This window comes from Plecotus auritus (genome assembly GCF_963455305.1).
Source record: "Plecotus auritus genome assembly, chromosome: 4".
NCBI classification, from domain to species: Eukaryota; Metazoa; Chordata; class Mammalia; order Chiroptera; family Vespertilionidae; genus Plecotus; species Plecotus auritus.
This window is the reverse complement of record NC_137775.1, coordinates 48,416,949-48,438,234: the sequence shown is the minus strand read 5'-3', so window position 1 is coordinate 48,438,234 and position 21,286 is coordinate 48,416,949.

Sequence of the window (21,286 nt, the reverse complement as noted above, 5' to 3'; positions counted from 1 at the left end):
TTTAAAGGATGTGAGATAATGCATGGAAAGCTATCTTTTCTTGTACCATGACAGAAAGATGATGATGATAGACTGATCTTTGTATTTGGTGTCCTTTTTAATAATTCTCTTCATCTGATCAATGGGTTACTAAAGATGTAGAAGGATATTACATAGGTTTTTGAATTGGTCAATTTTCTACTTCTAAAAATCTTCAATACTTTTCTAATTCTCCCCTTTTAATCCTCAAGGTTACATCTGCAATTTGCTACATTATTGAGGTCATTTGAAATAATATATAGACACGTTAGTATTTTCTATTCTTCATTGATGGCTTTACTGTCCTTTCTCCTGATTTGCTGTAACAGAGCTCACTTACAAGCATTCCCTGCGTGTCTGGCTTCACCTCTATTTTGCAGTGGGAGCAGGTTGCTTCTTAAGCATTCCTCCCACTTCGACTTTGAACATGGTAGTGCTCGTTGTGAGATTACCTTACAAATAAATGAAAACCTTCAGTGTTAGTTCTGAAACAGCAAAAATAAATCAATCAAGACAAGTCAGTTGAATTATAAAGAAGTGTATACTTTTAAATCTCCAGGAGCCAGCCAATGGCTCTTTTGTCAGTTCTGCTTTTTCTCTGGAGGTCTGGAGTTGATATCCTGATCTTTCTCATTTCTGCCTCTTTTTTCCAGAAGCTAGGAGAGTTGGAGAAATTACCTGGATCATCAACTGGGATGGTGGGAAGGAGGAATGTGGGTGCACAACTTCCAAGCAGGATGCTCTTCTGTGTGTGTGTGTGTGTGTGTGTGTGTCTGACTATGATGATGGCAAATGTGGAGACATCAACACAATGAGGCAAAGAGTCTCATGCGATAAAAGCAACATTTTAATCAGGGTCATAAGAATTTGAATTTGTAGCTTTTCATCCAAATCCTTCCTGGGATGCACCAAATCTCTCATAAACTGCTGGAGGAGGAGGGCATAGGAGCAACTAATTTGCATATTTACATCCTAATGCTGAGCATTTCTATTACCCAGCAATTCCACTCTTATCCATGTCCCAGACTCTTCATAGCAGTGCTATTCACAATAGTAAAAATGTAATAAAACACCCTTCAAAAGCTGAGAAAATAAATAAATTGTGGTATATTCTCATGAAATATTACACGATAGTCAAAACAAAATGAACTATACTAACAAGCATCAGTGTGAGTGAATTTTAGAATAAATTATTGAGTGGAAAAAAAGTTCAAAGGTGGCACACTACCCTTACAAACAAACTATAGTGAAAAGTATACACTGATATGGTACAAATATAAAACTATAAAACAGGGAATGTTGGGAGTAATGAATTTGAGATTCAAAGTAATGGTTACTTCAGGTGGAGAAAACATGGGGATAATATGAGGAACCATATGATTAGAAGTGTTTAGTTACTACAACTGTGCAAAAAATAAATAGCCATTTATCATGCTCATGGTTTCTGTGAATCACAGATGTGGGCATAGTAGAGCTTCCTTACAACATGGTGACTTGGCTGCAAGGGCAGTGTCTCCATAGAGAGCTACTGGAAGCCAGAGAGGTTTATGACTGTCTTAGAAGTTAGGCAGCCTTGCCACACTTTAGCAATCAATGCAGCACAAAGTTCTAATTGGGGTCAAGAGGAGGGGAACAGACTCTTTTAACATAGTTCAAGGTTTTGCAAGATCCTGAGAACAAGAAATATTGCTTTGACCCTATTTCAAAAATTCATTCTGCCACAATCTACCCTCTGACCACAAAATTTATATCCCTACCACATTGAAAATACCCTCACCATCTCCTCATGATACTGTCCAACTCTCAGCCCATTACACCATTGGGCTTAGGCTCAAGGATGAAAACATCATCCTCTAGATCAGGTGTAAATGAGGCATAAAGATGATGCTAATGAGAAAACTTAGGCAGAGACTCCATAAAACCAGAATGAAACATTCTTATAATGTATTCATGCCTGAAGGACATATATGAGGCCTATATATAAAAACTTAAGAGGGATTTGGACAGAACTAGGCATCCTAAGTAAATGGTAAGGTGGGCCCTTAGTGAGGTCAGAAGGAGGGAGGGAAGGAGAAAAGGATGGCCAGCAGACTCAGGCACAGTGTTTAGAAGGCCAGGTGACTCCTGGGTCCAGCCAAGGGGATGCCAAGGAAACAGACTGGGCCTGACCACAGCAGCAGCATGCAGAGGCAAGTCATAGATCTGGTCCTGAGTTTGGGGCAGAGTAGTTCTCACTTAAGGTGTGGAACAGGAACAAGGAGTTGGGACCCCAGGGGGCTATCCAGTATTATGCTGAGCTTCAGTCAGAGAAGGGAGCCTCAGGGGGAGCCAATCTCCAGTCTACCAAGTCTTCTGTAACACTTCTCCCCACTGTGAGGCTTGCCCTCATGTGTTCCTATTACTGCCCATCATACCACATGTCCCACTGTATCATGGTTGCTTATTTACTGTCAGAAACTCAAACTGGGGGCAATAACATTTCTATTGTTTTCATTGTCATATCCCAGAGCTTTATCTACTTTGAGCCACTAACTGAAGCTTACTTAATAAGTATAGCTTAATAAATATAAGTTAGCTGAGTGAAAGCTATAAATCTATTGTACAATTAACTAGGAGCTATGGAGGGGTTGAGGGGTGTGAGAGAGGAGAGTAGGAAAGTACAGGTATGAGTTTGGTGAGAGCTCATGTTGATTGAGTGAAAGCTGAAAAAATAGAGTTTAGCTTTGGCAAGGAGCATCCACAGTTGTTGGAACAGAAGTGTGTGTGTGCACATGCACATGTGTGTGTGTATGTGTGTGTGTGTGTGTGTGTAAATGCGTTTGTGAAATGCGAAAAGGATTGCTTTTTGGAGGTGAGAAGGATGAGAGAGATGTATATCAACCTTAGCAAACAGAATAACATTGATTCCAAATTTTATGTGTATTTGGATAAAACGAAGAATATGATGACATTTATAATTCCATCTATTGAGAAACTTACACCTGAGATCTTAAAAAAGCCAAAACATACTGCTCCAACCACAGCAATCATATACCTTAGGTCTCCTCTTTCGGTATAGTTAAGGAAATTGATCTTATATATGTGGATGTTCACAAATGAGATGCTACCAAGAAAACTTTGGGGGAAATTCTAAAAATTAATAACAAAACCTGTAATTAATAACAAAACTGTAATTTTGTATTATCTGAATATTGTATAAGAGGTCTACCTACATATTCAAAATCACTAACATGTCAAGAGATAATCCAACTTTATCAGCCTGGTAAAGGTATGCAGTGCATATTATACAATGAAGCTCATTACCAGAAATAAAGATAAAGAAGATAGGAGTCCTTGTTACCAATCCAGAAAAGTGGTATTGCTCACTGTCAGCATATGATGAGTACAAAGTAGCCAGCATGCTATGCAAGTTACTAAATTATCATGGATCTGCTTTTCCCATAATTGGCCCAGAAGTTTAGAGATATTTCATGAACGGCCATTGTCAGGTGTTTTATTTATTTATGAACTAAAATCAAATGCTGTACAAAAAGACCATTCAGTATTAAAATAACAGTAAAGAAAGAAGGAACTCAAACTTCCTTTGAACTATTAATATGGCATTGGAAAAACTTGATGAAAGAAACATGCAAATTGCACCTTTCCCCAGAGGAGCCTGACTGACTGTAGATGTGGGGAAAGCACAGCCCTGGTTATTCCTCCCCATAACACAAAAATTCTCCTGACACCATCTGTCTGTCCTTACCTACCAAACATATCCTCCACTCTGAGAAAATGTCTCTCGGCAACTTTCTTCTCATAAAACAAAGTTATGAAAATAAACTAGCATTATTCATGAACATTTCAGCAGTCTGAAACAACATGTGCAAAATAAAAATAAAATTTGGAAAACCACATCTCAGGGAAAGCACAAATTCAAACCATGGAACAAAAAAAAAAAAAGAGAGAGAGAGAAATGAAAGGAAAAGAAGTCAGCCAGCCCCATAATAATTCTAAAAGTTTCTTCAGTTGAAGTAGCGAGGCAGGCTCACTTGCCTGTCAAGCCTGAGGTTGAGAGGATATAACCCTTTTTTGCATTACATGAAATAGTTTCTCCTTTAAAAAAACCCACACTTGCTACATAGCCCTTGTGGTTATCCTTGAAGCACAATAGGAAGGCAGTCTAAGACACTCAGAAAAAATACATTTGAGTGAACTCAATGACTTTAAAGGAAATAAGAAAATGACCTCCAGAGCAGCAATCTTCATAGGGATATTTATATTTTAATATTGCTGGAAATTTTGCCGTTTATCAAAGCAGGAGAGTCAAAGCAGTGGCTGGGGCTGGGCTTTCTCTCTCCTGGGGAAAGGTTTCCACCACACATACTTAGTTTTTCATGACTCATGACTCCAAGCCAGTCTCCTTTTTGGTGATTTCTATCATTTTTCTTGCTCCTGATGGCATACGTTGTGATGCATTTCAAACAGTAAACGTAATCCAGTAACGCCTTTCAGAAGCTTACACTCTAATTCAGGTACCCTGTATATATACTTAGCCTGAGAAATATATTTTATATCACAACAGAGCATGTGTGTGCACACACACGTCACCAACAGGATATTTGTACTTATTTTTCTGGGTTGAAGAACAATAGGTAAGAATAAAATTTCATTGAAAATATTAGGCTTAAGAGAAAATTCCTCCCCCAATGTTCTCTTGATTGCATACCTACCATGTAAGTAAATATATAAATCAGGGAGCAGAATGTATCTATATATCACAAATAGGTGTACATGCAAAGATAGTAAACAATTTTAGAAGCACAGTTAGATAACTAATTAGGTTGAAAATTAGGTTTCAACTCTAGTGTTGCAGAAGACCAAAGAAAACCAAAGATGCTTCTAAGAAAAAGGAGGGACACTGTTTAATACACTGGCAGACTCAGGGAACAGCCTTCCAAATCTGAGTGAAGGAACACACATGGGGCTTTCCTTTATATCTCCCTCCCTGTGGTCTTTGTCCACCAACATGGATTATGCTTCCGGTCCTTTTTGTGGGCCTTGCAAGAAGGCCCCCAGGTGTTGGGGATCTCCAGGCCATATCTGATGGTCTGGCCTGGCGCCAGCGTTAATAACCCTCCCTCCGGGGCAGTGCACTGTTCACAGTAACAGGTTTTGCAAGACCAGTATCTGGGAAGGAGACAGGGACTTAATGATAGGTTATCAGGAATGTACACTGAGCTTGCTGGCTTGGATTCAGGTCACTAGCCCCGAATATCAGGGTTTACATTGGAATTAACCCTTTTTAGCCTTCTCATCCTCCCCGCCCCCCCCATCCCACAAGCTTTTCTTAGCCTTGTGGTACAACGACTACAGGATGTTATGGTGAACATGGACGACGACCACTCTTAACTGGTTCCAGCTGGAAAGGGGCGATGACAAGGGGTTAGCATCCTGTGAGGGGTTTGTAGGGAATTCTGAAGTTTAAAGGCATTCCCGTCCAGTTTGCAGGCAGGCAGAGGCAAGCAGCGGTTCCACACACGTAGAATGTTCCTGCAGGGGAGCACCTGGTGGTGTTTTCAGCCTTGAGGGTAGAGTTGCATAGTTCATCTGGGAGGTGACTGGTTGGATGTTGGCCCTGGGTACTGCTGAAACAAATAGGAGCAACATTAGTTAGCTGCACATTGGCCGTGACAGGTCCTATCATTTTTTCCATCCAATACAATTCCCCCCCTCCTCCCGCCCCACGTGCATTTGGTAGTGGAGTCCTAACATGCTGCAGGCTGATAAGTATAGCTAACAAACATCTGGCTTGATGGGGCTTTCCCACAGGCTACCCGGTCTAGCATATTTGGGTAGTGAGTTTTTAAGCAAGGACACATGGCAGTGGTCCCTATGGGAGGCAAGTATGTGCTAGCTAATATTATTAGTGGGAGCATGTTATTCCCTCTATTTCTGTTCAGTGGGGGTCCACAACAGTGAACCGCTAGGACAAAGAGCAGTATTATGGCTATTCCTGCAAGGCAGCTGTAGCCAAGGATGGCATGACAAGCTGTAGTCCAACAATTCATGATGAGGCCTTTGTTTCCTTGCTGTGTGGGAAGCAGTAATTTTATGGTGCTTCTGTGTCTCAGCAAGGGCAGATGAGTTCTCCTCCTGGTACTAGCCTCGGGTTCCGGCGGCACTCATAAAAAGACAAAATGAGAATTATTAAAATGATAAAACCAATGATTATCCAGAAATATCAGAGCATATTACCTTTAGGAGGAGATAAGAAAGAAAGATTAGTGTTAGGGAGAATTCAGCAGGGCGTTTCTGAATTCCTTGGAGCAGGTTGATTGGCCAGATCCGCTGTCTTCTTGAGAGTGATCCTCAGGGGGTGTTTCTGGTCAAAGGTCACCTTCCACTCAGGCTGGGCATCACTCGGCTGGTGGGCTGCCTTCACCCAGGAGTGGTGGATCCAGGTATTCAGTCCTGCAACCTTGAGAGCTGTAGGGGTGGTTAATATGAATGGGTAGGGTCCCTTCCAGATAGGCATGAGGGGCTCCCTTTTCCAGTCCTTTACCCAAACCTGGTCTCCAGGTTTATAAGGATGTATGGCTGTTCCTAGAGAGATGGGTAGTCGGTCAGTAACCCATCTGTGTACCTCAAAGACAGTTTTTCCAAGTCCTTGGAGATGTTTCTGGATTTCTAAGTTCCCTATTTCCCCCAAATCTCCCTTTGGCTGAATTAAAGAGAGGGTCTACCATATAGAATTTTAAAGGGAGAGAAACCTACCCTGGCCCTTGGGGCTCAGCGTACCCACAGGAGTACAAGAGGTAAGATATCTGTCCAGGGTAAGGTTGTCTCTTAGCATAGCTTAGCCATAGTCTGCATTAGAGTCCGTTTCATGCGTTCTACTTTCCCTGACCTCTAAGGCCTGTTGGCTGTATGTAGGTTCCATTTAATTCCTAAAGCCTTAGCTACCTGTTGTACTATTTCTGCTACAAAGGCTGGGCCATTATCAGACCCTATGGTCAGAGGCATTACATACCATGGAATTATGTCTTTCAGCAATGTCTTAGGCCAGTGGTCGGCAAACTCATTAGTCAACAGAGCCAAATATCAACAGCACAACGATTGAAATTTCTTTTGAGAGCCAAATTTTTTAAATTTAAACTTCTTCTAACGCCACTTCTTCAAAATAGACTCACCCAGGCTGTGGTATTTTGTGGAAGAGCCACACTCAAGGGGCCAAAGAGCCGCATGTGGCTCGTGAGCCGCAGTTTGCCAACCACTGCCTTAGGTGACTTCTCTCGCCTTTTCCGTGCAAGTGGGATATGTCTCGACCCAGCCTGAAAAGGTGCAAACAAAAACTAGCAGGTATTTATTTCCTCTGCTAGGCCCTATTTCTGTAAAATCTACTTCTAAGTCCTCAAAAGGAGCTTGCCCACAGCGCTGAACTCCTATCGGTCCCACAGGACCCTGTTTGGCATTGTTCTGAGCACAGAGAAGGCATCGTTGAGAGACTGAGGCACACAAGGAGGGAAGACGGGCAATTAGGTAGTATCTGCCTAACAAAGCTTCTAGGGCAGTCTTTCTTAAATGAATAAGTTCATGCTGCTGGAGGACTACCTTATGGGCTAACTGTTCTGGGACGTAGACCCTATGATCTGGGAGTATCCACCAGCCTTCCTTTGTTCTCTTGCCCCCTTCTTACTGGGCCCATTTCTCTTCCTGAGGAGTGTACTTTAGAGGTTCAGGTAATTCAGGGGCCAACATGATCCGTGAAGGTGCCACTTGTTCTTTAGCAGCCAGCTTGGCTGTGGCATCAGCACGCTGGTTTCCTTCTGATACTGAGTCTTTCCCTTTCTGGTGACCTTTGCAATGGATGACTGCTATTTCCTTGGGCTCCCAGACTGCTTCTAGTAACTTTAAAATCTCATTCTGATTTTTTTTATTCCTTTTCCTCCGGCCATCAAGAGCCCCCTTTCCTTATACTGTAAATGGCCCCATGGATATGCAGGGTTATAACAGCCTCATTAACAGCCCATAGATACTGTACAGGGTGGTAGTCATTAGTCCCAGGCTTTTGGCATGTTCCATGGATACCTACATCATTTAACTAGTCCCCACTGAAGCATCAGGTCTAAGTGGCGGATTTTGACAGGCTGTGTCCCAGGCTTTAAGTCAATCAGCACTGGGGCGTGGTCCTTAGCCAGATCTGGAGAATTCCTTTCCACCCAGACGAGTGAGAATTCTTTCTCTAATTCAGGTTCTAATGGTGAGGCCTTTGACTAGGGGGTATAAAGTCTCCATTCTTCCTCCCTTCGCACTTATAGGGACAGGATCATTGGGGAGGTCTTCTCACTTAGGCGAAGCTGTGCTGAGCCATCTGGAGCAAAAGTGATTTCTGCCCCCATTTTGGCTAAAAGGTCTCTACCCATTAGAGGCACTGGGCAGTCTGGCAAGTACAGGAATTCATGAATTACTTGATGATCGCCAAGTTGGCATCGGTGAGGGCTGCAGAATGGTCTACGGATCTGGTCCCCAGTAGTTCCAATAATGGTGACCTCCTTTCCCGAGAGAGGCGCTATTTTCTGTGTGACTACTGAGTGCACAGCTCCTGTATCAACCATAAAGTCCACAGTCTGGCCCCCAATTTTCATTCTGACCATGGGCTCGTGGTGGCCCAGCTGAAAAGAGCCCGGTCTGTCATAGTCGGAATCAGCCATTGCTAGCCCAATGAGATCTGCTTCAAATGGCTCTGGTTGATAGCGACTGGGTGGAAAAGGGGGTCCAGTTTTCTTACTTTGTCGTTTGGGACATTCATTCTTCCAGTGTCCTGTCTCCTTACAATAGGCACACTGGTCTCGTCTCAGGCTCACTCTTCCTTTCCCCCCTGATCTGTATTCTTGCTTCCCTTTCTGATCTGTCTGGGAGCTTGAGCCTCTAAAAGCCGCTGCTACCATATTGGCCCTTCTTTGTATTCTCTTTTCTTCCTCCCTCCTTGCCACACTGTCTCGGTTGATGAAAACCTTGTTGGCTATCTCCAGCAGTTCAGTGGCATTCTTTCCCGCAAACCCTTCCAGCTTCTGTAATTTTCTCCTGATATCAGGCTGGGCTTGGCCTACAAAAGCGGCATTTACCATGGTGTGGTTTTCCAGGGCCTCAGGGTTAAAGGAAGTGTAGATTCGGTATGTCTCACACAGTCTCTCATAGAAAGTGCTGGACTTTCGTCAGGCTTCTGGAAAACCTCAGAGATTTTAGCCATATTGGTGGGCTTCTTGGCTCTGGCCCTGACCCCCTGGAGGAAGGCCAGCCGATATCTTTCTAGCCTGGCCCTTCCGTCTTCTGAGTTCAGGTTCCAATCTGGGAAGGCCTCCCTGGCCCATCTGTCTGTATCTAATGTCCCTGCCGGGGCCTGGGTCTGGAGCCACTTCTGAGCCTCTGATCCTACTCTCATGCGCTCCTCAGTGTTAAAGAACATGAAAAGAGCTGCTTGCAGTCCACCCAGGTGGGCTTCTGGGTCTGGAAAATCATTTCTAGGAGGTCTACCATGGCCTTAGGTTTTTCAGAATAAGCTGGGGTGTGATGTTTCCAATTCAGGATGTCACTTGTGGTAAAGGGCTGATAATAATAGACTGGCCTTCCCTCTGAAGGTCCCATCTTCACCAAGCACTTGGGCACCCCGAATCTCCCTGAGAGGCATCTGACGTGCTGGTTGTGGCTTGGACCCTTGATCGGCTGAACGCAAGCGCCGTCCAACTGGCTCTGGAGAGCTTGGTTGAGGAGAGACGGAGTAGGGTGGTGTTTCTAGACTTTCCAGACCTTCCAGAGCAGTCGGGGGAGCACTTGGTGCTGCCTGTGGCACATATGGAGGTGGTAAAACTGGTGGGACTTCCTCAGGGGGTCCTGGCAGAACAGGGGGTTAGGTTCCCTTCTGAGGGACCTGTTTCTTTTCTCCTGCCTGCTTCTCTTCTCCTTTCTCCTCCCCTGCCTGCTTTTCCTTAGCCTGCACCTGCCCAGCCTGCCTCTTCACTCCTGCTATCAAAACTTTACTCTGTCCCTTGTTACACACACAGAACCAGACCCAAGGCGGCAAGGTTTGAGCAATTTCTAACCAGCCATGTATGTAGGGAAACTGATCTGAGCGTCCAGGTTCTTTTGTGACTACATTCCAGACCGCCCCAACCAGTCCCTTATCTAAGGAGCCTTCTGAGGGCCAGCCGACCCCGAAGGCTGGCCATTCTACTTCACAGAATTTCCTCAGTGTTTTGGAGTTCATTTTAATACCATACATAGTCTCCATTGAAACCCTTTTCAAAATTTTCCAACATGCAATTGAGAACAGTGGGTTTACTTTGTCCCAACCCCATGATGATCGGTGGTGTGAGACAGACAAGGGAGGGGGTGACCTGTTTTCACAGATCCTCACTCAGATGCCCGCCTGGCCGTGTCCCTTGGGAGCTTAGATTTGTCTTAGCTAAGGTGCACCCATACAAATCCCGGGCCTGGTCACCTCCATGTGGGGGTGAGTCACCATTATGCCGTATGACAAATCATGGAACCGCAGGTTGGGGCCCACTCGGACTCTGTAACCAAGGTCGTGGAGCCACACAAAAGATAAGAGAGGACAGGCCCTCTCCCTCCACACTCACACACTTTCACCAGACATTCACTCAGAGTTTAAAAACACAGTCCACCCGATTCCCGACCAATTTAACTGATGAAGTCCTATGACTTCCGGAGAGGTGATCAAGCTCCCCCTTCCACTCACTGGAGTGGGCCTGACTGACTGGGGCCCCTACGTTACCGATTCTGTCGACAGGTCCAGAAGTGTCCGTCCACTTTCTCCAGATGCCGGCCGGGTCCTAGGCTGAGGTCCGGGAGTGCCAGGAGTCCCCCAGTTAAATTCTGCTAAAATCAGCAGGGTGCACCTTCCAGAGGCCTATCCCGCGCCCCCGGGCCCCAAGCCCTGTCCCCTCACCGGAGGCCAAAAAAGCCAAGTGTGGTTGGTTTCTCGGTCAGGGAACCAGCTGTTGCAGAAGACCAAAGAAAACCAAAGACGCTTCTAAGAAAAAGGAGGAACACTGTTTAATATGCCGGCGGATTCAGAGAACAGCCTTCCAAATCTGAGTGAAGGAACACACATGGGGCTTTCCTTTATATCTCCCTCCCAGTGGTCTTTGTCCCACAAACATGGATTATGCTTCCGGTCCTTTTCACGGGCCTTGCAAGAAGGCCTCCAGGTGTTGGGGATCTCCAGGCCATATCTGATGGTCTGGCCTGGTGCCAGTGTTAATAACCCTCCCTCCGGGGCAGTGCACTGTTCACAGTAACAGGTTCTGCAAGACCAGTATCTGGGAAGGAGACAGGGACTTAATTATATGTTATCAGGAATGTACACTGAGCTTGCTGGCTTGGATTCAGATCACTAGCCCCAAATATCAGGGTTACATTGGAATTAGCCCTTTTTAGCCTTCTCACTAGGACCACCCAAGATATTGTTTGGCTCTCTAGAACCTTATTACTTTCTAATTTACTGAGTGACACAAGTTTGAAAATATTATTTAAATTATCATAACCTAACTATCTTTAAGAATTATAGGTGGGTGGGGACAAAATATCCCTACTATACTAGTATAATAGTATAACACTTGTGTTGAGAAATTCATTCATACTATTTTGTTTACACTTCATAACAAGACTTTGACCTGGGTATATTCATTGTCCATTTCAGAGGTAGAAAAACAAAGACTCAGAATATTAAAGTAGAGGGGAAAAATCCAAACTCAAGACTGGCTCTGAGGCACATCTGCATGGTGCCTGTCTCTATAAGCTTCGGGCAACAGAGTAGCAGATGGTCACATTTAAGTCATGAGCACACATGCATCAGGTTGCATTTATAAAATAGGTATTGTTAACGTAAAAAAAACCATTGAAACCTGTAAAGAATTTTTGTGAGTTTATTTGAGGCAAACTGTCGACATATGCCGGGAAGCAGAACCTCAACGAATTGAGATAATGCTCCGGAGAATGGTGGATTACATTTGTATTTATACATTGCAATCAAAAGAGGGACATAGGTGGGTTACATGAAATTCATTGGTGATAGATTAAGGAGGTGGGATAAAGCAAAGCGGTGGGAAACCCCTGGGATTGGATAAAAAGTAAAATGATGGACACATACTTAGGTGGGTGCAGGAACAATTAACATGATAATGAAGGAATTTGTGGTATCTGTTCTGGCGCCCACCACATTTGGTTGTGCCCCAGGGGCTCCAGAAAAAGGGAAGTTACAAGTTACCCAGACATTTCAAGGGTATGTTATCATAGATGCAAAAAGACAGATAGGCACAGTTAAGGTAAAGGTTGACCTTGTCAGTGAAGATACCGGCCTAGGATGTAACTGCCCACCATAACTGCATTTAGTTAAAGTTTAATTTCAGACCATCCTTTGTGGTTACTTTAGGTCTCTGAATTTGCAAGACTGCCATGCAGGCCTCCCTGAGCTTGTCAGGTCAGCATGTGGCCCCTTATGTCCACAGTATAAACATGTTTACCCCAATGAAAATGTCTGCCATACATCCCCATCTAAAAACCATAGAAAGGGCAGTCTGAGAGAGTACACATGAAGAGACCAATATATGTTACAGCTGGCATGTTAACTTCTTAAAGTTCATAGGCTGTGTGACACAAGACTCTTAATTTCAGAAATCTATGTATTTTGGTACAGTTTTTTTGAGATTTCTATAGTTGTATCATATACAAAAAATATGACTTCAGTTTTCCTCAATCTCTCTCTCTCTCTCCCCTCCCTCCTCTCTCTCTCTCTCTCTCTCTCTCTCTCTCTCTCTCTCTCTCTCTCACACACACACACACACACACACACACACACACACACACACCACCTTCAGGCTGTTTACCTTACTCCTTTGGAGCAAGGTGAGTTGCTATATGCTCCCAATGTCCTTATGGGAGTTTTTTCCATTGATGCATTGAGTACCTCATGTGCTTGTTTTTAAGGAGAGACACAAGCTTGTGAAAGCCCTCATTTAAAAAGCACATTGTAAAATATTTTTCTTTAAAAAAATGTTCTTTTTCTGAGGTTAGTTAGACAAGTTGTACTAATTAATAGAAAAGATTTAGATTTTATATTTTCTGGTTTCATCAGGATTAAATTAGACTGGCCTATCGATAAGACTGCTGGTTGTGAGGTCAAGGTGAATGCCACAGATTCCATTTTAAATCTAAGCTCAAATGCAAATTGAATGTATGTCTTTAAATGGATTTAGTCTAATTCCTAATCATTCAAAGAAGAAATGTGTTCTCCAATTCAGAATCATTTATGAATTCATCCCTTTTATTTTTTCTTTCTTCTCTCTTTCCTCCTTCCCTCCTCTCCTCTTTTTGGTTTATAGAACTCATATTTGTAGACAAGGGAACAACTCTGATGGTATATGGAGGCATAATTTAATTATGCAAAACAGGAAGATGCTCTTTATATTTGGTCTTCTGGGCTTGAAACAATGTCATTAATCAGACTCTCATAAGAATTATTTCAGATATTTCAAAACACCAGCTCTCCTGTTTTCGTTTCTCACATAAATTTTAAACCCCTTTTCTACCTACCTTGTATGCAGCAAGTAAAGATTAGGAACTATTGAAATCTTTACATTATCTTAGTAATGTGCCAATTAAAGAAGGTGTTTTATATAGATTACAAAGATTTGTCTGAGGTGGCCACCACTTTGTTAAGGCTGTTTTGTGGACATCTTCATAATTAATGGAAAAATCATTAGGAATTCAGTCTTTATTAACCCCTATAGCTGCAGGGGCCCATTTCATCTTAATTGCATTCATTTGGCACTGGCAGTATTATACAGCATAATCACTAATAAATGATCTTTTAATTTGTACCAATCAACGGAGCTTGCTTTCATGCCAATATTCCTGTTTCTTTGATGTTGACCTGTCTTGATTTTTGATCATTTGGGCTTAAGATGATTTACTGGAAAATCAATACCAATACCAGTACTGCTTGTATTCATACATCTGTGGTTAGGTTCTATTTGAGTGTATTTTGATTGAAATAAGTAGTGCTTGATTACCCATTCAGATGAGGGGGGGGGGGGTATAATCCATTTGGGAAATCTGGTATTGTATTCTTATTTAAAGGAAAAGAATTAGAAACAGAAAAACTGAAGATTCGGGAGAGCAGTAGAGGTAACACTTCAGATGCCACTAATTAAGCAACTTTGTCTGCCATCTCCTAAAGGCCTTCACCACCAGCGTAATATGCTATTACCCATTAGCAAGGACAATGGGGGCTTTGGTTACACTTGTTAATGGGAAACCCCGAGACAGTTTCTCTCATTATCCCCCTGTCAGCACTGTCTCTGCAGTGCAAAGTGGTCGTCATTGTTCTGTGGGTCAGCTAACCAGAAACCAAGCTACTGTAAAGAAACATTCTGCAGCTAATTGAAAATGACTGAAAAATCCCCTTATCATCTAGTCACCTCCCTTTATTTGTGGAACAATGGAACATATATGGACTGTGGGGAGGGGGGGAAGAAAAGTTCAGGCTATGACATTGAATTTTTCCTGACTAATACAACTACAAAGAAGTCTTTGAAGATAATTCCAGGGGAAAAATCCACTCATTTTTTTTTAAAGAGAATGACAGTAAGACGGAAGTTAGTGTAGAATATTGCATTTGCTGTTCTGAAGAGTTCTTTATGTTTATATGATTCCCTTCACTGGAGGAACTCAAAGCTTTTCCCATGGAACTGCTGAAATTCTCATTACCCTAATGAGCGAATGGCACAAAACTGGAAGAGCCACAAGGAACATGAAGCTTAATCACATATTCTAAGCCAGGCTGTTTTCCTGAACTCTTAAAGACAAGTTAGTATAAGGCATTACCTCACTTGAAGTAACTCAAAACCTGGAAATACAAATTTGCAGAAAAAAACCCACAAATCAAACTTTTTATACATGAAGGGAAGGGGAAAGAAGAAAGACTGGAATAATTCCTATGTTTAGAATTTTATTTTGTATTCTTTCCTTTAAATTGTAAGATTCCAAAAGTACATTTAAAATATGATTTAAATATATATTCAAAATGATAGACAAAGCATGATGACAACATATGTTAACCGGGGAATGCTTGATTTTGGTATCTGTGGAAGTTTTCTATTTCATCACCCCCAGGAAAATTTAGCAATAATCCATGTTGCAGCAGGCTCAAAGAACAACCGAGCTGTTATCATTCATTCATCATTTCTTTCAATCAACGCCTCTTGGAAACTGCTCTGTTTCAGGCAAGGTTGACAGGCATTGGAGATACAAAATGAATTAGATATGACACTTACCTTAAGAAATTTTCAATATAGTGGAGGAAATAATAAAACAGACTTATAATTATACTAGAGGCCCAGTGCACGAATTCATGCACTGGTGGGGTCCAGCTGGCTCCCCCCATTGGGGCCAATCGGGGGTGGGGCCAGCCAGGGGGAGGGGCTGTGGGTGGTTGTGGGAGGTGAAGACTGGGTCAGATCAGGCCGGTTGGCCACTGCAGTTGTGCATCATAGGAACAGGTCATTCTGGTCGTTCTGCTGTTTGGTTGCTGGGCTTTTATATATATAGATTATAGTGCAGTAAGTGAAAGCATTCTATATATAGTAAACTATACACAGTAAAATGGTACACAGAGGAAAGATAAATAATGCAACTTGGCATGGTTAGGAAAGGTTTATATGAAGAAATAACACATCAGCTGAGTTTTAAACATAAGCAAAATTTACCTGAGCACATGGTGGGAACAGGGAGTGGTAGTCTTTAAGCACATTGTAGTGGCATCATGAACATAGAGAAACATAATAAACGTCATGTTGTATGGAGAATATTAAAAGCAAGCAGTTCAGTGAGGCAGGGGATAGAAGAAAAAGGGGGCTGGAGAGGTAGACAGACATTCCTGCCTCCTCTGAATTTACCCTGCAAGATATAAGAATTAGAAGAGTCAGCTTTGCATTTAGATACATCACTCTGGCCACCAAGTGGAGGGCAGATGTTCTGAGGAAAGGACCAGAGATAAGACTATTATTAGTCAGCATCCTGATTCAATAATCCAGACAAGGATGAAAATGACTTGAATTAAGTGGTAAATATGGGAGACATCAGTTTACAATGGGAAACCACTAAAGATAAGCATGAGCAAGATTCTTGGGTAGAGTGTCCAAAGTAAAAAGAGTAGTGTGCTAAGGATAGAAGTAGGATATAAAAGTGGAGAAAAGGATTCACAAAAGAATTCAAGTAAGACAATTGGAGATATATAAGAAAAACGATGAGTGTGAAGTATGATAAATTCCAATGAGATAAAGACTTTCAACATAGAACAAGTAATCAACCATGTCAAAAATGAAGGGAAAAACTACACTCACGTAAAGCCTTTAGATTGCATTTGAATTTCAGGGGCTATTAGTAACTTAATGAGAATAGTTTTATGGCAGTTGAGAGGGTAAAGGTATGGACGTAAAGAGATGGGAATGGTGGGTATGGATAATTCTTTTAAGGAATTGGGACGAAAAAGAGAAAATCAAGCTCAGCCCTTGTCTAGTTGAGAATAGTGAATCAAGAGAACACTTTCTAGGATGGGGGAAACTTCAGTGTTTTGGGGCTGAGGAAACACAATAAAATACAGAATAGGCTGAAGATTAAATAGAAACTGAAGTGCTGGGAAAAGAGGATCAACATGGAAACCCAATCATCATGAGATGAGAAAAGGAACTAGGCCAAATGGGATAACATAGATTAAGAGGGTTTTGGTGAGATCAGAAGGTGCTGATGAAAAGTGACGAAGGGAAGGAGCTAGGAGGATATGGATTATCATTAGGGAGCCACGTCCATTCTGGACCTTTGAAGATGGTCTGTTAAGTTTTTGGTAATGAATGATTGGTTTGAAGACTTCAAAGGGATTTAGATGAACTAGACAAATCTAAAGTTCTTGTCTTCACCAGGCTTATTTAAATCCCCTGTGATCTAAATCTCTAGAAGATCTCTAAAGTGAATGGGCTTCCTGAATTTTGGCCATCAAAGGCAATTAAGGACCAATTACTCTAGATTTCCATATTATAAACTTTTTTTCTAGCTTCATGACATGTCAATCAGGGGGTTACTCCCCAAAAAGAAAGAGTCTGTGTATTAGTAATTTAAAAAAAAAAAAAGTAGGTTCAACCCAATTATCAGGCACTAATTTTTTACTGAAAGCTCCCCAGAGCCTCCTGAGCATGTGGTTCTCCAAGAGGGGATAGTCTGCAGGTTCCAACACTTATTTGATAACATTCTGATCCACAGAATGCATTTAACTCGCTGTAGAGGTAGTAGAAATTGAATTGGGTATTTATTGAACAATAACATATTTTGCTTTTAAATGCTGACTAATTTCACTTTAGCTTTAAATTTTGAGTAAGTGAAATAGTGCAAGTTAGATTAGAGAACCATATCACTGTTTCTTAATTTTACTAACATGTTGACTTCATTGTGCAACACTGAAAATAGCAGTTCACGTTGATATTGCTTGTGCCATTTAAAATAGCAAATACTTCAACTAAATCTACTCCAGTGATTTTTTTTTCTAGACTTTACATTTTCAGGTATTTTAGTCTGTCCTCAGACTTCATATCTTCAACCTTGCCATGTTTTCAAGTGCAAAAAATATCTTCTGCAATTTCTTTAGTTTAACATGGTCTCTAAAGACTTGAGTTCTCGCATTCTTATACATATGCTCTAATTATCTAGAGATGCTTGTCTTTGAAATCACTTTCTAAAGTTCTGTGAAAAAAATCATCCTGCATTTCTGAGGTTGTATGCCTCTCCAAAATGTATTTTAAAGTACTGGTTTTCTAAGTAACAAAATCAGGACTTTACTATTTTTACGTTATGCTTTTAAATGTTCCTTTTAAAAGCTTGATTAAAAATTATGCTGTTAATTGATACTCATTACTTCCTTCAATTTAATAAGGTCTCATCTGAGGTTATGTTAAAAATATGCCATTACCTCACTGATGAAGTTCTTTGAAACTATTTTTTTCCTGTCACTGAAACATATATTGTCATCACTATTATTGAAAGGGTTTTTTTTTTTTTTTCAGTACATCAAAGGACTATACTTTGCTAGAAATTTCAATAAAACATAATTTCTATTTATTCTGCATTTTTCTATTGTCTCTCAAAAAATCTGATATTTAGAATGAAATGTGAATTAAAATTCAGAGAGACCACCCTCCAAGATCTACAACAGTTAAATGGTAATAAAACTGGAAACTTCAGGCATTTGCATTTTTAGAATGCTTCCAAACAATGTAGAATTATTTAAAACAACCAACCAACAAACAGCAATAAAACAAAAATGAAATCTGGAGTTAGAGGATACTGTCAAAATGAAGTATGGTTATCCATAGGGATTTGGGTGAGACTTTTCATACATGTTTACACTTTTGGATTTCCGATTTTTTTGACATGGCACTTAAAACAGCAGAATAGAGAGAGAAAACCAAGATGGCGGCATAGGTAAACACCTAAACTGCTGCCTCGCACAACAATTTCAAAACTACAACTAAAAGACAGAACGGACACCATCCAGAACCACAGGAAAGCAGGCTGAGTGAAAATTCTACAACTAGAAGGAAGGAGAAAAGCTCACAGAGAATTGGAGGTACGGCAAAGGGGCTTTGTGCGCGCAGAGAGGAAGGGCGGCTGAGAGCTTGGCTGACTTCCTCTGGCGGAAGGGGGAAGGAAGCCTCGGACCGCGAGCTGGGAAAGGCAGAAGTCTGAAGACGCACACGGGCCAGTGCGCACAAAGGCTGCGGAGGTAGCCATAGGCTTTCCCTAGTGAAAGGGAGTCAGAGGATCCTGACTGAGCCCCAGTTCTGACTGCAGTGAACCCTGGTTCCAGGCGAGCCCCTGGGGACCCACGCTCTTGTAGGGGGAGTCTGGACTCTCCGGCGGAGACTCAGGAGCCGGGGAAGGCGGAGGACTGAAAGTGCGCACACGCGCGGCGCCGGTGCGCACACGCGCGGCGCCGGTGCGCACAAAGGCTGCGGGGGTTGCCACAGGCTTTCCCTAGTGGAGGGGAGTCAGAGGATTCTGACTGCACCGAGCCCCAGTTCTGACTGCAGTGAACCCCAGTTCCAGGCGAGCCCCTGGGGACCCACGCTCTTGTGGGGGGAGTCTGGACTCTCAGGCGGAGACTCGAGCTGGGGAAGGCGGAGGACTGAAAGCGCACATGCGCGCAGGGGCGGGGCTGACAGGAAGCCAAGACTGAGACTCCACCCCATCCAAGCTGAGCACAGAGGCTACTGCAATTTGGCAAGTCTAATCCTATAAGGCTGTCTCCAGCACCGGGCTTCTCCCAGCATAGACACAGCTGATCCTTACAGCCAACTGGCCCGGAGGTCAATTCTTCCCAGTGATACCAACAACAATAAAGACTTAATTACAACAAGGCTGTACACACAGTCCACAAAGGGGTGCACCAAGAGTGTCCACCTCAGGTTAACTGGGGAAGCAGACCCACTGGGCCATATTGGAAACCTAGCACAAATATCTACCTTACCAACTCAGGGATTCAGTGAAAATGCGGGGTCAAAGAATCAGATCACAAACGAAAGAAATGGAGGAAAACAAACGACTGGATATAGAATTCAAAACCACCGTTATAAGACTTTTTAAGAATATCCTAGAAAAGGCCGATAAATATAACGAGACCCTCGAAGATATGAAAAAGGACCAACTAGAAATTAAACATACACTGACTGAAATAAAAAATATTATACAGAGACCCAGAAACAGAATAGAGGAACACAAGAATCAAGTCAAAGAATTGAAATACAAAGAAGCAAAAAACACTCAACCGAAAAAGCAAAAAGCAAAAAAAAAAATCCAAAAAGTTGAAGATAATGTAAGAAGACTCTGGGACAACTTCAAACGTACCAACATCAGAATTATGGGGGTGCCAGAAGAAGAGAGAGAGCAAGATACTGAAAACCTATTTGAAGAAATAATGACCGAAAACTTCCCCCACCTGGTGAAAGAAATAGACTTACAAGTCCAGGAAGCCCACAGAACCCCAAACAAAAGGAATCCAAAGAGGACCACACCAAGACACATCATAATTAAAATGCCAAGAGCAAAAGACAAAGAGAGAATATTAAAAGCAGCAAGAGAAAAACAGTTAATTACCTACAAGGGAGCACCCATACGACTGTCAGCTGACTTCTCAACAGAAACTATGCAGGCCAGACGGGAGTGGCAAGAAATTTTCAATGTGATGAATAGCAAGAACCTACAACCAAGATTACTCTACCCAGCAAAGCTATCATTCAGAATTGAAGGGCAGATAAAGAGCTTCACAGATAAGAAAAAGCTGAAGGAGTTCATCACCACCAAACCAGTACTATATGAAATGCTGAAAGGTATTCTTAAAGAAGAGGAAGAAGAAAAAAGTAAAGAGAAAAAATTATGAACAATAAATACATATCTATCAACAAGCCAACCTAAAAATCAAGTGAATTAAAAACCTGAGGAGCAGAATAATCTGGTGAATATAATAGAATCGGGGGCATAGAAAGGGAGTGGGCTGATAATTCTCAGGGGGAAAGGGGTATGGGGGGGTTCATGAAGAGAATGGACAAAAATCATACACCTATGGATGAGGACAGTGGGGGGGAGGTAAGGGCAGAAGGTGGGGTGGGAAAGGGGTGGAGGGGAGCTATGGGGGGAAAAAGGAGAAATAATTGTAATAATCTGAATAAAGATTTATTTTAAAAAAAAAAAAAAAAAAAAAAAAAAAAAAAATAAAAAAAAAAATAAAAAAAAAAAAAATAAAACAGCAGAATAGAAATGTGTTGATTTGTTTCCCTTTATTTTATTTATTTGGTCACATATCATTCAACAAACTTTCAAGCTCAGAGACTACAATGAAAGCTGTCATGTTTCTAAAAGTCTCTGGAGATCAAGGTAGGGTACCCTTCACCCACATTTCTCACACAAAGGGACCACAAGTGTCACCTCTGCAGCACCTACTTGGAGAGAGCTTCACACTTAATTGCTTGTTTGCCCCCCACCTGGCCAGTGGAAGGATAACCTTTCTAGGGCATTCCTCTGCAGTTCTGTGTGATTTGATCTTTCCTTGGTGACCTGGGCCATGCCATCCCAATATGAGAAGAGGCAGCAAATTGAAGTCAGATACTTATTGGAATGAAACTCTCATTTTAAGAAGAAATTCAGATCTATTTAGCTTGACCTT